At 43.2% G+C, this 17,108-nt stretch overlaps 1 protein-coding gene across 1 annotated transcript in view; it reads left to right on the top strand.

Annotated features, from left to right (window-relative positions):
* usp6nl (USP6 N-terminal like) overlaps window positions 1–17,108 on the top strand; it is a 94,826-nt gene that overhangs the window by 14,994 nt on the left and 62,724 nt on the right. The window lies entirely within an intron of this gene.

The raw sequence follows: 17,108 nt of genomic DNA, 5'->3' as shown, positions 1-17,108 counted from the left end.
TTTTGCTTGGTAATTCAATGTTATCTCAATGGAAACCAGCTTTAAAGGCTGGATTCCAAGGACAGCCGACACGCCCAGCCTTTAAAGCTGGTTTCCATTGAGATTACATTGAATTACCAAGCAAAACGTTCAACTATATATCTGTAGTGTGAATGAGGCATTAGAGTTTCTGTTGCCGCCTGTGATTGACGTTTCAGTGTGAGCGTGAATGGCTGGTTTGAATTATTTCACCGGCCACACACGCGCTCACACGCAGACACACACGCACGCACGCGCGCGCACGCACGCACGCACGCACGCACGCACGCACGCACGCACGCACGCACGCACGCACGCACGCACGCACGCACGCACGCACGCACGCACACACACACACACACACACACACACACACACACACACACACACACACACACACAGAGAGAGGAGTCTGAGGAGTACTGGTGATGTCATTCGGTAGCGTGCAGGGCACACAGTGGCTAGGCGTGGTGCAGGCTAATTATCTGCTCTCCAAAGCCTCATCTGGCCTCCATCTGGTGTGCTGTGATACAGGGCAGTCGGTGCACAGCTAGCCAATACAACAAAGTTAGCTTCACCTCAGCAGCCGCAAGAAAGAAGTAACCTTCTCTCTGCAGACACAGGGCAGGTGAGGCAGCTACTGTATAATAAAAGTGTAAAAAAAAAGAAAACGTGAGCGGTTGTTAATGATTATTCTGCAATTGTTTCCCCCTCTTCAACCTGCTACCTTCAAGTGGGGACATGTCTCATTATCAATGTGAATGAGTCTGTTAACCTCACACGCCATGGCTTCTCAATAGAACCGATCTGTTTGCTGCAGCGAGGTTCCAGGCAGCCGACCGACTCGGGGCTAATTACTGGAAAGATTGGATTTGTTTTCCAGAGAGCACCTGAGGGAAGCGACCCATTTGTGCTCTACAGGTTGGACAAGTTTATTAGCCTCATACACTTCCCCCTTCCTTCAGTAACGCTTTGCCACCCGGAGTTTGCCTGCGAAACTGAACTCTGGGCTTTAGACGCAATAACAAAGGATTAAGACGCTGAGATTTTCCCAAGCTGTTTAAGCCAGATCTTTTTATATGGCAGGTTTGTGTTAAAGTGGAGCCTTCCACCCGACCGGTGCACATCAAAAGTCTCCCGCAGAAAGGAAACGAGGCAGTTGGAAGTGGTAGAGAGACATTAGTGTACGAGACACCGTTAACGCGGCAGCGGGCGGATGTATTCAATTTGACAAGCTCGGAACGTACCGCAAGCTTCACCAAAAGCATGCTACATAATAGCATAATGTGAGATTGTCTCCTCTCCAGGGTGGGTCACTCTCAGGGACGTGCAGAGAATGTTAGAGAGGCAGGGGCTGAAACGTCTAAAAGGGCATTTTGGTGAAAATGTCAAAAACAGCAGACCTCCAAGCTCCCAACGCGTCGCAGGAGCTTGGAGGTCGGCTATTTTCGGTTTTTTGATACCACACTGAACAAAGCATAATCAAGTGAATACTGGAGATGTGGCCTAGGCCTACGGCAAGGATTTCTACACGGAGAGGGCAATTCTTTCAACATAAGATGCTGCATTCATGCTCAGGAGAGTTTGGACAAGCCGATTCTCTTGAACGCTGCCTTCAGGTATGGCATGGAAAGGGGGCATTTGCATTTCTTTCACCTTAGTGAAAACGGCGTTCATGGTCTGGACTCTGGAGAGGGCACATTTTACAGACGGATAAATAATAATAATAATAATAAAGCTTTATTTGTATAGCACTTTTTTAAACAAAGTTACAAAGTGCTTGAACAATCAAAAAACTCACAGTAATTACATAACAGAAATACAATAATAATAAAAATAACAATAAAAAGTAACAGTTAAAACAGAATAACAGAACAATATAACTCAAGGAGATAAAAAGGCCATTCGGTAGAAATGGGTTTTTAAAAGGGATTTAAAAGTTGTTAATGAGGTGGTCAACCTGAGTACTTCTGGTAGGCTGTTCCAGAGTTTGGGGGCCTTTACCACAAAGGCTCGATCTCCTCTGGTCACTAAGGTAGCCTTATGGCTCTCCTTGAGTAGACCCCGCCCAGATGATCTAAGGGTACGCGAAGGCACAAAAAGGGCAGGTGCTCAAGCCCCCTTTGGTGTCTATGTGTGCACGTGCCTGCCCGGTCACTCTGTGACACCATCCAGCATTGACTGGACCCGTTTGGGTGGCGTTGTCTCTCTGATCTCACTTTCTCTCTCCCACAGAGTCAAAAGCCGCACTTCTGTTTTCAATGAAAGTCTGCTCTGTCTTCCCACTCTCTTGACCCTCCATTTATCTCTCTTTCTGTCTCCCTCCCTCCCTTGTCCTCCATGCCCTCACCAATGTACGCCTCACTTTCTTATGTAATGCTGTTCTTCCCCGTGTGTGTGTGTGTGTGTGTGTGTGTGTGTGTGTGTGTGTGTGTGTGTGTGTGTGTGTGTGTGTGTGTGTGTGTGTGTGTGTGTGTGTGTGTGTGTGTGTGTGTGTGTGTGTGTGTGTGTGTGTGTGTGTGTGTGTGTGTGTGTGTGTGTGTGTGTGTGTGTGTGTGTGTGTGTGTGTAGACTGAGGGGTTATAGCTGTGATCAGGGGTGTCACAAGGGGGGGAGTGGGACTGAGTTACTAGAGCCCAAGGTGGAGGGGCAAATGGCAGAAATGGCAGATATACAAGCTCACAGCGCGGCACCGAGTGCCTGCGCTGCGAGCTTGTAGATCTGCTATTTTTGAAAAGTCGTGAAAATCTTTGAATATATGAATTTTGCTTCTGGGGGGTCCCTGGAACTAAACATTTTGAGATGGGGGTCCGTGACCAAATACATATCATCTTGGGGATCCTTCACATGAAAATGTTTGAGCACCACTGACATGCCCACATTTTCACGATTTTTCAAAAATAGCAGATCTACAAGCTCACAGCGCGGCACCACTCGGTGCCGCGCTGTGAGCTTGTACATCTGCTATTTTTCAATAGTTAACATTCATGGGGGGCCCGCAGTTAATCCTTGTACCCAGGGCCCAGAATTTGGTGTGACGCCCCTGGCTGTGATGTGTTGCCAGTGGTCCTCTTGCAGTGGAATGCACGCACGCACTGCTCCCGGAATATTCCTTTCCCCGCTCTCTGCCCTTCCCCTCTCCCCTTGCCTCCCCTTTCCTGTATAGCTGTAATGATGCTGGGACCCTCCTCATGTTCACAATGACATGACAAGAGTGTGTGTGTGTGTGTGTGTGTGTGTGTGTGTGTGTGTGTGTGTGGGGGTGGGGGTGGGGTGGGGGTGGGGGTTTCACAGGAAGGAAGCCTTGCTGGAATATGATTACATCTCGCAGTAAACAGGGTAGTAGATAGAAATGTATCCATGCATGCATGGCCTTCAGGGCATCACGTCATCATCATCATCATGCACACGTACCGTACGTGCACATGTCGTGCACGTTACTCCTGCCACGTTTAGAGCCAGGAGATAGAGGATGCTTAGGGACCCCTTTAACCCATTTAGGCCTAAAATTTGTGGATGCTTTAACCAGTGAAAAATAGCAGATATACAAACTCACAGCGCGGCACCGAGTGCCGCGCTGCGAGCTTGTAGATCTGCTATTTTTGAAAAAGTCGTGAAAATTTGTGCAAATGTTTGAATATTATGTATTTTCAAAGCGAACGTTTGTAACTCAAATTTTGCTTCTGGGTGGTCCCTGGAACTAAATATTTTGAGATGGGGGTCCGTGGCCAAATAAATATCATTTTGGGTGTCCTTCACATGAAAAGGTTTGAGCACCACTGACATAGTAGTCTCTCAAGAACAGACTAACTGAGCTCCAGTTAAGTGAAAATGGCTGGCCAGATTGCTGACATAGAAACATAGTTTTTTTCCAAAAATCTTAGAAGGATTCAAAAGACACTTATAGAATCGGGTCAAAATTCCAATTTTCACGATTTTTCAAAAATAGCAGATCTACAAGCTCGCAGCGCGGCACTCGGTGCCGCGCTGTGAGCTTGTATATCTGCTATTTTTGAGCGGTGGTCACAACGCTCCTATACGTGGCCGTGTGTGTGGGTCTGTCTGTCTGCGTGTCTGTCTGTCTGTCTGTAGCCTGCAGTAACCTTTTCTGACCACACATGTTAAGGGAGGGGCGCTGTTGTTCAGGCCAGGCCAGACCAGGCACACACACACACACACACGCACGCACACACACACACACACACACACACACACACACACACACACACAGGGGGGAGGGGGGGGGGGGGACCACCGCTCAGTTCACACGGGTGTGATTTTTTTATATTTAAAGCATAAAATATTGTGTCATATTGTGTTCAGGCCTAAATGGGTTAAAGAAGACCCTCACAATCGTGCAACCAAGTATCAATAGCAGTTAGATGAACATATCAGAAACCTCTTATCTCCATATTCTAACTTTGTGGGGGGTTTTTTTCTTTCTTTTTTGATGTTGAAATTCACGCCCTACGTGATCATACTACTACATCACATAAAAGCATTACAAGCAGCAGATCCACAAGCTCGAAGATCAGCTACCTTTTAAAAGGAACGGCAGTTTTGCACATGCCGTATGAGGTTTCCACCCGAGACGATGTACTGCATATCAACTAGTGGATTTTAAAGCTGCAACCTCAAACGTATATGAATGAATAAAACATTATTTTTCAACCAACTGTATGGTAGAGTATATTAATACAGTATTAGTACAATCGGCAGTGGTTGGAGGGGGTCCCCTTCCCTTCCAAATGTAGACCCTGGTGCTGGGGCAGTTGACAAATGGATCTGAAGATCATAAATTATCTCACCTGACAAAGGGGGATGTCTTATTGGTAGACTGCAGAGAGTGGCAATAAGGCATTGTTGCTCTCATGTAGGAGGGAGACCTGGGTTCAAATCCCAGGTAGGATGAAAGTAGGGATGGCCGATATTGGCTTTTATTTTATTTTTATATTTTATTTTTTTACAGATAACGGATATTCCCCAAATCTTAATTTCCAATGCCGATATCAACCGATACCGATAATTGTCATGTAACCATATATCTAATAAAATAAATGGCTACAATGTCAATATAATATCGAATAAATATTGAATAAATCTAATATAATACAGTGATGTTGTTAGGGTTTCACTGAAGTGAGTCCTATTGTATTGGCCTATTTGGGTCGTTTATGGCACTTCCGTGACCAAGAGAGCAAAGGTCCGTTTCTCAATGGATTTGTCATCTAGGAGGGCTATTGAACAAATTTGGCCAGCGTGTATTTTTAAAAATGGCGGGGAAAATGTTTGACAGCTAGGGTAATTTTCAGCTGAATCCATTGCAAGCATTTGTTTAGCATGAAAAACATTCCTTGGGCAGAAAAACTGTTTTTTTGTTTTTTTTTTCATGCAAAACAAATTCTTGCAATGGATTCAGAATAATTAAAAACCCCTAGTTTGACCCCTCACATCCCACTTAAAGCAGATTTTTTGGTAGTAATTTTTTCCTTTATGTAAAGTAAGTGAGTGAGACTGAGAATTACCCTAGCTGTCAAACATTTTCCCCACCATTTTAAAAAATACACCCCAGCCAAATGTGTTTAATAACCCTCCTAGATGACGAATCCATTGAGGAACTGACCTTTTCTCTCGTGGTCACGGAAGTACTGGATTCGCCCCAACTACAGTGCAGACACATAATTGCCTTGATGCATATAACATTAACGAGCATCAACGAGTATCAGCTGGACACTGACACACAGACCTCTGCAATGCTCTAAAGCAGGGGTCTTCAACAGGGGGTCCGCGACCCCTAGGGGTCCGTGGAGGTACTACAGGGGGTCCGCGAAATTATTGCTTAAAAAAAAAAAAAAAAAAAATGTTGTGCCATTTTTCACATTTATATTAACTCATTGAGTGCCTATCCCGAATTAGTTCGGGATATATTATCGCATCCCAGAGTGCCTATCCCGAACTAGTTCGGGATATAAAAAAAAAAAAAACATTTTTTTTTTTGAATTTTTTTTTTTGGACCCCATCAAATCTAGTGAACATGATTTCAATCGCGATTTTGCATGTTCCACCCCCATACAACCCCATCTAACATACAGGGCAGCCATGTTTGTTTACATAACATGTAAAACATAATGGCGATTATCTCAAGAATGCCTGAACGGATTTCCAATCGGATTTTTTTGTTTGAAAGCTGTGAACAAACTGTACAAATCCACTCCAATGCAATCCAGGATTGCATTGGATTTTTTAGAGCTCATTCTTCTCTGTTTTTTTCCCATGCATGAGGTGTGCAAGGTTTAATCATGGCTAAGTTGACGAAAATAAGGCTTCTAAAATGCTTGGTAGCCAATAGCTAACTTCAAGCTAACTTCATCCTCTTCCTGTACATGCACAAAGGACAGTGTTCAGGCAAGTCATGGCTGCAGGGCTTCTGCATATACCAGCATATCTCTATGGGATTTTCTATGGCCACTGGGCGCCCTCTAGTGGTGAAAGGGGTGGCACTAAATGAGTTAAAACATAAATCATGATTCTATCCATTTTGAATACCGGTAGCTTGAATACATGATTACTATGCAATTGACAGATTGTTGATATTATTGACATTGGTTCTCAGTTAATAAGTAGTATGTTTAGAAATGGTAGTGTTACGGCCCACCCTGCTCGCTGTAACTTGTACATGTTTAAAATAAAAAATATGTCGTAGCCCCGACCCCCCCACCCTACGAGGTGGTAGGGGGTCCCTAACCTCGCCCACCAGGCTTTAGGGGGTCCCTGCTCCATCTCCCCATAAGTTTGGGGGTCCCCGGCCTGAAAACGTTGAAGACCCCTGCTCTAAAGATTAGCAAGCGTCTACTGGACAGAGACACAAACACACCTCTGCAGTGCTCTGTGACTGGAGTCTGTCTCAAAAAGATACTGATGTTTTCCGATAATGTTTATGGCCATGGCCATCCCATAATATCGGCCAACCCCCCATGAAAGTGCAGCTTTAAAGCACAACCTTCGTTCTCTCTCTCATTCTTTCTCTTTTTATCTTTCTATCATGAACAAGCTGTGAGTGCGTGGGCCAGTTCCACTGTGCGGTGAGATGACCCCACCACCACCGCTATCTGTTTCTGTGATTACAACAGGATGGCATCAGTATTCAAAGAACAAACATGTTCACTTGCAAGGGTTTTAAATAGGACTGCATGTTTTATGGTCACTGCCGTAACTGAGAGGCTTTAAGCTCGGCATACAGCGTTCCATGTTTAATCATGTGTTCTGTGCTACTGAACGTACAGTGAGTGATTTAACTATGTGGGATGTCTGCCAGTTATACAACCAGGACAACCTTTATAAATGGGCATGGGACACAGCACACAAGCTCAGGCTTGCTCACCCTGTAGCTGGCCACCTTTTGATGTGGGTGCATAGTGTTTGAAGGCCGAAACACCCCCTGATTCAAAGGCACACTGCTGAGGATCTGTCCCACAATTGACATCCTAACCCACTCTAAGAAATACTGAACATCAACATGAGTGCATACCCTCTATAGCACTGTTTTACAAACACTGGGTCTGGACCCAATTGTGGGCCGCGGACACATTTCTATGGGTCCCTTTATGCCTACATTTTGTTTTTATATATTATTTAAAAGATTCTTTCATGAATTAAAAACATGTTTTTTTTCTGTAATTACATGAAGAAATAACAGAAAAATCACACCCGTGTGAACTGAGCGGTGGTTCCCCCCCCCCGTGTGTGTGTGTGTGTGTGTGTGTGTGTGTGTGTGTGTGTGTGTGTGTGTGTGTGTGTGTGTGTGTGTGTGTGTGTGTGTGTGTGTGTGTGTGTGTGTGTGTGTGTGTGTGTGTGTGTGTGTGTGTGTGTGTGTGTGTGTGTGTGTGTGTGAATAACAGCGCCCCTCCCTTAACATGTGTGGGCAGAAAAGGTACTGCATGCTTGAGGCTACATACACGGCCGGACGGACGGACGGACGGCCGGACGCATACACACACGGCCACGTATAGGAGACGGTGTGACCACCGCTCAAAAAAATCAAAGAAATCCCTTAAATTAGAAAGCAAATGTTTAAGAAGTAAGTAGTATGATCTTGTACTGTAGATCTGCTGTTTTCACTAGTTTGGTTCCTGGGCAAACGTCTTAATTTCTCTTTTGGGTCACAAGCTAAAAGGGACAATGGACGGTGTCAACATCATGTCTAGGGCTGTCAAAATTATTACATAAATGTCTAATCGTGATTATTTGACATTATCGCAATTATTTTGTCATAATCGTCATAATCGTGAATGTTGAAAAATTTTCGAAATAGTGGAAATAGCCGATCTACAAGCTCACAACGCGTCGCGATGCGACGCGTTGTGAGCTTGTAGATCGGCTATTTCCACTATCAAAGTTATTTTTTAAGTAGTAAGTTGTCAAATATGTCAGTAATTTCTTTGTATATTTAGGTTATGTCTCATATCTACCATGTACAGCTTCAAAGCCTAAAAGCCAAACAGAAATGTAATTATCAACGACAAAAACACAATTAAATCGTTAATCGCCAATTATTTGAGTGACAATTAATCGTCATGTAAAATGTCATATCGTGACAGCCCTAATCATGTCCCGAGTTTTAGGGCCCTGTTGCAGTACTAATAGTAATTGTTCATGTCGTAACTGGGATCAAATCTGCGTTTTGGGAAGTTAGATCTTATTTTCAAATGGCAGAAATGTATAGTGCTGAATTGATTATTGTATACTTTGTAATAATCAATCTACAAAGTAACTAAAGTTGTCAAATAAAAAATGTAGTGGAGTAGAAGTAAAAGTATTGGAAATTGGAAATACTCAAGTAAAGTAGAAATACCTCAGAATTATACTTAAAGGAGTAGTTCACCACTTTTCAACCTGTCTTCATATAATAGGTCCTCACTAATGTTCATGATAAAATATCACAATTTTTTTCTACTCAGTCCAAGTCTCCTAGGAGAGCTGTGGGAAGTTCAGAATCCATCGTCTTGTGACATCATCATTTTCCACACAAAAAAAAGTAATCAATATTTTTGAAAAAAATATTTAGATTTGTATTATCGCAAGAACAATGGCTTCCACTTTAAAATTGCAACTTTTCAGGAATAGAAAGCCTGCAGTTTCTATAAGCTGGATTCCCAATCGATGATGTCACAAGACGATGGGTTTCTGACCTGCCCACAGCCCTCCTCTGAGGAAAAAAGAAAAGCTATTTTTGAGTGAGGACCAATTATATGAACATAGGTTGAAAAGTGGTGGAGTGCCCCTTTAAGTACAGTACGTACGTAAATGTACTTACTGTAGTTACTTTCCACCACTGATGATAAACGAAAGGTTTACAGGATAATACTTTTTCTCTGTGGTTTTTTGTCTTAATAAAATCATTCATCGTAACTTAATATTATAATAAGATCCTAAATATTTGATGCCAGACCTTGTTACCATTCACATCATGCGCTCAAAGTTGGGTTGCTGCCCTGTACGACTCCCAGTATTTAGTTCCTATGGTGAGCTGTGCCAAGTCGAACTGCTCTCCACTGTATCCTCTTTGCCCTCCATGTTTATTCCATCAATACTTCATGTTTGGACTTTAGACAGATGGGTACATAGTAGTAGTATTATAGTATGTTATGAACAGAGGAGAGATTAAGGTATGTGCATGCACACGCGTGTGTGTGGTGTGTGTTGAGCATATAGATATGCAGAAAGGCAGCCCTGGATCATGGGGATTAAGTACTTTACTATTAGTGGTATGTTGATGCAGATTGCATGTATGCATGCACATTGCACACATGCATGATCTCTTGCTGTCCAGACATCTGCATCTGATAGGGTTGCATGTGAGTGGTGGAAACCCGACAGGCATAATGTAAAATACTATGTATGTACGTAGCACAGATGTGCTATAGAGCGAGCACATTATCTTTTTTGTTATCAAATCTTTTTTTTTCTTTTTCCTAGAATCCAGAATCAATTATGAAAGGATAGACAAATGTATCACAAAAAAAATAAAAATAACAATCAGGTAGGCCTAAATGTACAACACTAATAAACATCTTAACACGTTAGCTTTTTATTATGTGATGATGATGCTTTTATAGATATTTATTATTTATATTCTCTTTTCTACTAATGAACTGCAAGTCTAAGGAGCCCTGCAGTGACAAATTAATTTCACCCTTCTTTTACTGTTAAGTACTTTTTAAGGTGTGACAAAGTATTTCTGATTCTGATCTGTAATATTGTTTCTGTCAAGTGGAAACCTTGCTTCTTCCAATGGATCCAATGTAGTTGCTATTTGGTCACAAGCTCTTGTTAATGCCTTTTTGTTTAAATATTTTTAAAACCCTAACACAGACTTATCCATTTTCATGTTCACTCGTTTCCAAACGTTGCTTGTAGATCGGCTATTTCTTGCCAAGTTTGCGTGTTTAGGGCATTGAGTTACAGAACAACATAAAAGGTTGAAATGTGGAGATACAAGGTTTCTGCCCGACCAATATCTGCGAAAAACCACATTCAGTTCAGTACGAGATTCCACTTGTTTCTGACTGTGGCTAGTAATAAGCATTCTATTAGCCAGCGACCACACACCACGCTGACTCCTACAGCCAGTGACAAGGAACTCACCACCTGTCAACCGGTGATAAACGACACACACCCTATCGACCGATGTCAAGCGAGATGCACCTTATCGACCATGTGATGCATGACTGAGGGTGTGTGTGTGTGTGTGTGTGTGTGAGAGAGAGAGAGAGAGAGCATGAGAGAGAAGGACGGACTATAAAGAGAGATTTCATGCTTGCTATAGAGAAGCGGTTCTCCAACCTTTTCATGTCGAGGTTCCCCAAATTGATATGTATTTGGCCCCATCTAAAAATATGTTGTGCCAACATTTCCCCCTTGAATATTTTTAAAATGTATTGAAAAAGATTCCAGATTTGATCAAATTCTGTCAAGATTTGCAACGTATTATGCCTTGTGAAAGGGAGGCGATCGCTTGTAGAGAGTAGATCGGCTATTTGAGAATGGCCAATCTGAAGGGTTTACTTTAAGATGTACAAGCTCAAAGTGATGCGCTGTGAGTGAGCTTGTACATTTTTGAGAATAATAATAATAATGTTGGAAGTTTTCGAAACTTTCTAATTTCTTTATTTACTTAACACAAATTCTGGGGGTCTCTGGCGCAACACATTTCAGATGGGGGTCCACAGCCAAATGTATATTTATTTGACTTGAAAACAGTTAGTACAGTCCTATCAAGAGTTAAATGAACTATAGGTTGCTGCAGGTGAATGGAGACGGTGGACTGAAGTAGGTCAAGAGGAGCACAACACACATTGCAATTAGTTGAGTGGGAGGACCTCAGTCTTATGCAACAAACTGGACTGTTCTATGATGCAAAACCAAAAAGTCTGTGCAACGTGAATCAAAAACAGCGCTGCAAATGTTATAGCTGTACGACGTCGTGCATTTCTTCTTTAGAGCTCCATTTTGTTCGACCCTGTGTCGCAGTCAACTGGGGTTGCATGTCATAGATATTCTGCTGTCTGCTTACCCCTAGCCGCTGTACATCAACGTGCGCGCATGCGTACACGCACACACACACACACACACACACACACACACACACACACACACACACACACACACACACACACACACACACACACACACACACACACACACACCCCTACCTCTATCCCTGCCCTCTGCTGTTTTACCAGCTGTTGAATTTACTGTTGCCTTGTAAATAACTCCAGCGCGCTCGCTCGCACACACACACGCACGCATGCACGCGCACACACACACACACACACACACACACACACACACACACACACACACATGCTACGAGCACACAGTATGTTTGCTATTGCTATGCAGGCTCCATCACAGTTATTTCTCTCCGACCCTCTGGATGTGTCGCCTCCATGATGAACTGTATCTCCTCATTCTCTGAACCTCTGCTGCAAACAGCATAGACTCTATGCCAACCTCTATACTATAGAGGTTGGCTTCTGTCAAAGGGAGATACTGATGTTACTGTACATGGTAACATCCTCAGTGTTAAAGGTAGGGTATAAGTGTGATCTTTTGGTTAAAACAAAATGGTTTGCTTTGGCCTGGGTGGCTCTGTAGCGGCAAAGGCACTCTTGACAGGGCGTGTGGCGGGTTCGATTCCCGATCCCGACGACCTTTGCTGCACATTACTCCCCATCTCTCTCTCTCTCTCTCCCCATAATCCCGTCAGACGATTGTTCACTATAAATAAAGGCAGAAAAAGCCAAATAAATATATTACAAATAGATTTTTTAAGGTTAATATATAATATAATAATATATATAATAATAATTGCTATCAGAGTGTTTGTAGCAATGATTACTATCAGGATATAGAACTATTAAAAAATATATCTGAGAGGGTAACAATAATAGTGGGCTTAACAAAATTATTGAAACGAAGCGGATAAAAGCGCCAATCTTTTTTTTTTCTTTTTTTTTTTGCTTCTTTAGGACCTAACGATGGATTTTAGCCTCGGGTACCAAACTTTATTTTGAAGTTTACCCATAGAATTATCCATATCAAGTTGGGCTCCCATCAAAACGATGGTTTAGTGATGAGTCATCACTTTTCACTTTTTTTGTGTGTTTTTTGGGGCCATTTCTAGCCCAAGGAAAGTTTTTTTGTGCAAAACAAAAGCTTACAATGGATTCAGAATCATGACAAACCCCTAGTTAGACCCCTCACATCATACTTAAAGCAGATTTTCTTTCTGGGTATTTTCCTCCTGTATAGAAAGTCGATGAGAGCCTAACTTGATATGGATAATTCTATGGGTAAACTTCAAAATAAAGTTTGTTACCCAAGGCTAAAATCCATCGTTAGGTCCTAAAGAAGCCTCGAAAAAAGTTTGACACTTTTATCCGCTTCGTTTTGATAATGTCAAAAACCAACACACTATAATAGGATTGTACTGTGAAAGTGTACAAACTGACAATGTATAAGGGTCCTTTTTGAACTTTTTTTTAAGTGATGTAAAATGTATTGCAGAAAGTGTAGTGTGACAGTGGGCCTGTGGCGCTCACTTGTGAAAAGGGAGGTGAGGGGGGAAGTGAGGAGGGTAAACAAGGAAAGGTGCCATTGGAAAGTTTCAGACAGCGTTCGCATGTTTGCTAATGGCCGCGGCACGAAGGACATCCCAGTCCTGGCCGAAGCGTGATTGGCTGGACGGGCTGCACACACTTGACGCAGGAAATGACACTGGGGGGGGGGGGGGGGGGGGCAAACAGGAAGTGTGAGGGAGAGGGGTGATGTTGTTCCAGTCTGTTTTCTTTCCCCCTCCGATCCATTCCCTTGCTCTCCGTGGCAAGGCGCCAGGCCGGGAGAGGAAGAAGGGAGGAACGGGAGTGAGAGACGGAGGGAGAAGAGAAAGGAGGGAGGAAAGGCAGTGGCGTCAGTTCAGAAAAAGCTACGGTATGGCAACATGAGTGGTGTCTTGCACGCGCGCGCCTTCGCGTGCGTGCAAGACACCAGTCATGTTGCCAGACCTTAGCAACAGGCATGATACATTTATTTTAAGAAGTACATTTAATTTTTCCCCCCGTTTCTATGGTTTCTTGGGCTAGATGTGGCAGCCTGGAACAGTTGTTCAAGTGCATTTCGTCAAAATGGGGAGAATAAAAGTGTGGAGAATATACTTATAATACCTTGTTAAAGTGACCACTTTGTAACATTTTGCATTTGCAGTTATTTTACTGTAATCTAACAACACAATAACCAGCACGGATAGACAAAGAGACATTCATCGATTTATATTTAAAAGTAATATAAATCCATTTTATTTTTCCCCCCTGGACCCAGGGTATGGCAGCTGCATACCCCTGCCATACCCAATTGACGCCCCTGAGGAAAGGGATTGAGAGACGGAGAGAGAGAGAGAGAGAGAGAGAGAGGAGGGCAAGTCTAGGATGGCAGCTTGGAAAATCCCCTAGTGGCTTTGTCCACAACGATGACACTGTTTTGGAGAATGGCTTGCCTCAGATAACGCTGACTCAAGCCCTTTTACCAGCTTTGTATCCAAGAAAATGCCGTTGGCCTGTCGGGACATGTACTGTACAGTCAAATCCTTTTATGTTGATTTAAAGCTATGATCCGTATTCCGTACGTTTTTTTAATATCCGCCATCTCACTCTCCTGACAGAGAGGTCATTGCAATGATGTCCGAAATACAACGAAGATGGCGCCACATCATCTAGGCATTCTAGGGTCCTGGTCTGGAAACCAGAGGAATCTGCCGCAGCAAAACAGAAATAAATAGCCTTATTAGTCTGGTCATGCTAGGCTCGGACACTGACACACCATTTCTTACATTTATCAGTGGAAGAGCAGGAAGGAAGACTACCTCCAAATACTGCAGATGTACTAGTTATATTGATTAACATACTCTGACTAGTGACTACCGTACAGAATTAAAATGATGTTTCGTTTAATAAAATAAGTTCCGGATTGTAGCTGAGTTAATTTAACACAATAGTAAAATAGTTCTTATGTATTTATATCTATATCTATTTTATTAGTTTTGCTCTTTTATTTTGACAGCGCTTACAGTAGTGAAATCTTTTCTTTTTTAAATATAAAGTGGTATGATAATATCACCATCCCACCCACTCCTATAATCGATGTGAGTGTGTGTGTGTTATTCTGCATTCATTGTATTTATATTATTATCGGTAGAACACACTCTCTCGCCTTTTGACCACAAGATTCTGGTTTCGCCTCCAGCTACCGCCAACTCAGTGTAGGTGTAGCACGGCTTGGATAACAACTACAGTAAGACGTGCAGTAAACAGTGTGAACCTGATGGTAGGTGTTGAGCTCCACCTCTCCCAGGGTTCATCTGCTTTTCGGAATTAAACGGTACATGCTGCCTACATTATTCATGATCGATATAGATCAGGGGTATTCAACAGGGGGTCCGGGACCCCTAGGGGCTCCTCACACAAAAAAAAAAAAAAACACTGATCGAGCTGTCAAACAATGAAACTATAATCTATGAAAAGGTTGTGGGGAGGGGGGGGGGGTCCCTGCTTCAGATCTCTCTCAACTAAGGGGTCCTTGGCTTGAAAACTTTGAAGACCCCTGGCCTAACTACATTATTCATGATCAATATAGATTACACTCAAAGGTGTTGGGGACATGCTGGGAGGAGAGTCTGCATTGTTGGGAGGGGTTAACTTACAGGTCTTGGTACCCAAAATGGGGTTACATTTGTACACTCTGTGTAGGAGTAGGCATAGATGTGCTGGAAATCCGTGGCCACTTTTATGTTCCCGTGGTGGGTGCGACCGCGGTTTTCCCGGTGACCCTGAGCGCAACGGTGGGGGCGCGGGAGTGTGGGGAATTCTATAGAACACAGTAACACACCACTGACTATTGCCGATGGGGAGGTTAGCATTGTGTATTGAGAGGCACTCTTGCCGATTCCGTAAGAGACGCAACTGTTTTCGCCAGGTTTTAAGGTCTTGTTTTAGTTGTTTCTCAAAAGCTCACGACCCTCCTTGCCCATCAGCCCCCACCGTTGCGCTCAGGGTCACCGGGAAAACCGCGGTCGCGTGGTGGGTATGGTACATCTCATTGGCATTCAGCAGAGGGACCCTATGGACATGGGCGCAGTGAGCCGCAGCAGGCAGGCAGTGTTAATCAATGTGGCGAGCAATCAGCACCCAGTCTAATTCAATCGCCGCCTCCCGACAGAATGCAACCATTAAGACAGCAGATGAGTGGCTGTCTGGTGTGTCTGTGTCATTCGTTTGGTGTTATCAGTCCTTCTACTGTTTGCCTGAAGCAAAACCATCTTCAAGAGAACGGGAAAGAGTTCTGGAAAATGGGGGGGAGTGTTTTACGAAATTGGCGTTGTCACTCTCTCGCAGACAGATGTGGCTTGGAAGGAGAGCGAAGTCGTGAGATGTACTGAAATGTCACTGAAGGACAGTGACATGCAGTAGTTACTGTATATAGCCTCCATTTGGCAGGGAGATAGAGAGGGGTTGAGAGAGGAAGTGAATCGCGTTATGAAAAAGCTGAAGTTGTCGCCGTCTGGCTCACAGGCAAGCATCAAAGATTTCTATTCATGTCGTGTTCGCGACTGTAGCCAAAATTGGACAAGACTGATTTCGACCATGTGATAATAAGGCTTTGAAAAGCCTGTGTGTTGTCTATTTTGAGATTCAACACTCTCTCTTTTTTGTCTCACTTTCATAGTCGGATTCTCTCTCTCTCTCTGACTCTCTCTCACGCTTCACTGTCGCCCATTTTTCGGTTAACTTTACTTGCCTGTCACGATTATGATGTAATCATCTAATCGCAATTATTTGAGGTAATCGCAGTTATTTTGCATAATCATCATAATCCTTTCCATGTTTAGAAATGTTTGTATAGTTTCAAACACTTTCAAAAAGTAGTGGAAATAGCAGCTATTTCCGCTATAAATGTATAAAGAATAAAGTTATATTATTAAATATGCCAGTCATTCCTTTTGTATATTTAGGTTATTTGTCATATCTGCCATGTGCAACTTCAAAACCAAACAGAAATGTAATTTTTATTCAAATGCTCCAGTGTAAAAAAAAAGAAGTTAATCGCAATTATTTGTGTGACAATTAATCGTCACGTGAAAATGTCATAATCGTGACAGCCCTAACTCTCACTTTCGATCGTGTAGCATCCTACCTGCTCTCCAGTTATTCTAACCTGTGGAGTGTTAACTCTTCCAATATCCAAGATCAATCATGTCCCCCGGGAACTCATCGAACGCCTCCTGAGCTTTTCCCGGGCCGTCTTGGCGATTGCTGATAGCTTGAGAGACCTTTTATCTGGGGCTGCCATAGCGAAGAAGAGTTGATGTACCGGGGGACTGGGCCAGACTTATCTGTCTATTTTCAATCAAGCAGGGTGTTAGGGTGCTGTCTTGGAGGGCCTATTGATTTGACGTGTGCACACCCGGCGTGACTATAAGAGACAGGTGGACGGGGGCTCTATCGATAACTACCTCGTCTCCGTTACATCGACTAGGG

This window comes from Nannobrachium achirus (genome assembly GCF_963921795.1).
Source record: "Nannobrachium achirus genome assembly, chromosome: 23".
Classification (NCBI taxonomy): domain Eukaryota; kingdom Metazoa; phylum Chordata; class Actinopteri; order Myctophiformes; family Myctophidae; genus Nannobrachium; species Nannobrachium achirus.
Note: the sequence above shows the minus strand (reverse complement) of the source record. Positions and strands in the feature narration are given on the sequence as shown.